The sequence below is a fragment of the Micromesistius poutassou genome, assembly GCF_964030765.1.
Source record: "Micromesistius poutassou genome assembly, chromosome: 8".
NCBI lineage: Eukaryota > Metazoa > Chordata > Actinopteri > Gadiformes > Gadidae > Micromesistius > Micromesistius poutassou.
The window spans coordinates 16,205,398-16,209,425 of record NC_140278.1 but is presented as its reverse complement, the minus strand read 5'-3'; positions in this window follow the sequence as shown (position 1 = coordinate 16,209,425).

The following is a 4,028-nucleotide window of genomic DNA, read 5'->3' as shown; positions in this document are numbered from 1 at the left end:
ATTTGCCGAGCCGATAATGCCGCTACGTCAAGCAGCAGGCGGTGTGTTTGCGGTTGACTTTCTACCTCGCCGGAAAATATTTAAAACCAAAAAATCTAATTGATCATATGGCAAGCGGGGGGGGGGGGGGGGGGGGAAGAATTAGCCCGAGCTAACAATGACGTCCTCTTTGGGTCTCACTGTCTGGGTTCTGAATACAACGAGTACAGTGGGGTTTAAATGAAAATTAACAGTGCTGTACTTTGTTCTGCTGATGAACAGGCCACCTAAGGCACTGAGAAAACTACTAACTACTATTAACTATGTGGTTATTACTATTATCGAGAGTGGAGAGCAACTAGACATTTAGCTGGAATTACGTTTGTACGGTAACCTTTATCAAGTTCCACTTTCGAGAGATCTGAAAAAGTACATAGGATACGGTCCGGTCATCAATCTCTCACATTACAAAATCTCACAAGGGGAAAAACCAAAATAAAGTACATTTCCATGGATAAAGTAATGGATATGTTTCAAATGTATTTCCCCTGCACTATACCCTGCATTTCAGTATGTTGTCTCTGTAAAAGTACTTTTCCCTATTAAAGATAACTAAGAGAAGTAAATAATGAATACAACTTTCAATCAAATTCGACTCAAAAATGTATACGTACGTGTATATACAGAAAATAAAGCTAAAGTAGGAGGTGTGGGAGAAAGAAACACAGTAATAGTTTCTGCCTGTTAAATCCAGCGTTGCCATCCCATAATATTAATCTTCTGCTCCTCAACATGGCCACCATGAGTAAAGAGAGAGGAGAGAGAGAGGAAAAAATCTATTAGGCTAGTAATTGCTTCACGATTAGCAGACATGCAGTATTTGGCATGGCTTGAGGCTTTCTACCCAGTTTGGAGGGAGCACACCTACTGGAGCCTCCTGATACAATACAGCTGCCTGGGCAGCCATACATCCTGCCTGTCTTCCCCTCCCTGTCTTCCCCTCCCTCCCTCCCTCTCCCTCTCTCTCTCCCTCCATCTCTCTCTCATCTCTCCCCATCCCGCTCTCTCTTTCTCCATCACACAATTGTTGTCCCTCTCCTTTTTTTTCTTCCCTCTCTCTACTCTCTCCCTCCCTCCCTCTCTCTCGCCATCCCTGTCTCCCCTCTCTCCATCGCTCTCTCTCTTCTCTCTCTCCTTCCCACTCTTTTCTCTCTGTACGTCCCTCTCTCTCCTTTTCTCCAGCCCAAATGTTTCCCTTCTCTCTATTTTCCCTCCCTTTTTCTTTGTACCCAGTCTTTCTTTCTCCTCTTCCATTCCTCTCTTCCGTCTATTCTCTCTCTCACTTTCTCACCATCCCACTTGTCTCTCTCCCTACCTCTCTCTCTCTTTCTCTCCTCTGCCTCCTCCTCCTCCTCCTCCTTCTCCACCTCCTCTTCCTCCTCTCCTCTCCTGCTCTCCTCCTCATCCTCAGCCTGTCTGGACTGGGACCAGCTGGCTTCATTAAGGGCCCTGTTCCATTCCAGATCGCTGCTTTTTTGTCCGCTGCACATTTCTCGACTCGTGTTTATCTTAAGCGCTGTCCGTCGTCGACCCTCATGCATATTTTCTTGGCGTTTCCGTGCGACCACAGAACTGGCTTCTAATGAAACAATTCATGTGTCCATTGTACAGCTCTCTCTCTTTTTTTAATTAATCTTTGTGTGTGCCTCTTCCTCTCTCTCTCATTTTTTTCATTTGGATCGCCATTGTTTCCATTTCCTGGAATGAATGGCTTTTAATGGCTTTGAGAGAATAGTGGTTGGATTTTTGTGGGACCGGTATATTGAAAGAATGTGTAAAAAGAAAGACCCTCGAATATGTACCTGTGCAGTGTTAACTTTTTTATTTCATTAATTTTCATCATAGAGAATTGTAATCAATCTAATTTGTGTTACTCCAAAATGGTGGACCTGACCTGACCTAACGTTGTTCGATGAGCTTCACCTGAAGCTTAAACGTTTAGCCCTCAAGTCAGAGTTCAAGTTCTCCTTTGATCTGCATTTTAAATATTAATAGAGCGTTGACATATTGACTTCTGTGCTGCTTCACGGTTTCCAGGAGAGTCAGGGGAACAGAAATATTTGCCACGTTTCGTTTGGTAAATGCTGGATAAACTCGAACATTTTGTGTAATTCCTTGTGAGAATCAAGAAATTCAGTGCTTCAGTGCTTCAGTTCTAAAATGTTAGAAAGTTAAAGAGTTTTGGTACGACATTCTAGAATGTTTTAGTGGTTATTGAATGATATGAATAGTGTGATACATGCAGTACAACGGTCAGTTACTGAGTTTCCACCCCGGGAGAAAACATGGCAGGTTTCCTAAACAAAAGAATGGCTTGGATATTTCAGGGCTTTTCAATTACACTAGACAAGAAGGATTTGGGAATTGATGTATAAAGAGAAAAAAAGAATTCTCCCTCATTTCGCTCTATTAGTGGGAATACAAACGAGTGGTTGAGCACGCTCACACACACACACACACACACACACACACACACACACACACACACACACACACACACACACACACCACTGTCAGGTCAAACAACATTTTAGAAAAACAAGAGAAAATATAAATCTACGACAAAACAAACAAAAATCCTTTGAAAAAATAACAATGTTCCCAAACCATTGTCAAAGCGGAACTGTAGGTACTTGTTTACTTGTTTGTTCGGCTGCTCGCATGAACACACAGGCTGGTGGAATGTTTGATCCCATGCCTTATTCATGGCCCATCATTATTTATTTATCTGATTATTTTGTAAATTATTTATCTATTGAATTATTAATTCAGCTTCATGACTTGCTGTACATTATTTATGACTTAATTTGAGATTATTGCATCAGGATGCCACAATGCTGGGGTGCCTTTTCAGATCAAGTCAAACAAAGATATTGCATCTAACAGTTTGTTTTTGTGTTTTTTTCTGATGTGCTACTAGATAAACCGATAGAAAAATACACCTCGACCAAACAATCTGTTGTTACACTGGCTGAATATCAGCTCAAAGAATACCTCCAAGAAATCAAGCAAGATTAATTTCACTGTTTAATCAATCAGATAACACCATTAAGCAGGAATAATTAATATTTGCATTACTTTAGAAGATAAAGGTGAGGGTAGGGATGTAATTTTTAAATTCAGGTTGTTACCTGAATCTATAGATGAGAAAATAAAGGTGAGGCTAGGGATGTGATTTTTAAATTTATCCAGCGATAATCTGGATGGGCTGCACTGCTGCCATTAAGGATCGCTTCCCATATTCTGCAACTGATCACATATAAGACTGGAGTACAGGTTATTGCGCCTGATCATATTTCATATAACAGTGTGACCCACCTTAGACCATTAACAACTGACATGAGAACCCTCAGCTAGAATCTTAGGAGAAGTTTTTGATCAAGGACATTATGGGTCTTGTTCAATCCTGCTAATCAAATCTGAAATCCTGTCAAATTAAAGCCAATTCTCCCCAAAAATATAGTTGAACAACTGTGGACTTACTTCCTCCCCCCTACTATTATTTACTTTCTTAAATGATGTAGCAGTGGTCCGCCTGTAGTCGGTGCAGACTACAGCACAACACTTCTCACCAATACTTGACGTGGCGAATACATCACTCCAGTCCTAGCTGAATAACACTGGCTTCCCATCCGTGCAGAATTGAATCCAAGTTTATATTGATTACTTTAAATACTTACATGGTCTGGCTCCACTTTAAAGAACTCCTAACCCATTATTCTGCTCCAAGACCCCTCGGATCTGAGCCTCTAAAGCCGTTAAAAGTTCCACAGACTTAGGCTTTAAAAAAGGCTTAAAACAGTCCAGCAATCTAGATCACCAACTCAGTAATCGAACCAATGACTTGTTTATTTTTGGTAATATTATTGAGTGACTGTGACAAGTAACACGTTACTATCCGATTTCAACTGTTGAGGCACAGATTTGCGCTCACCGAGTGCCTGCAAGCTTCTGCCAGACAAACATGATTGATATCCTCGACCGCAAAT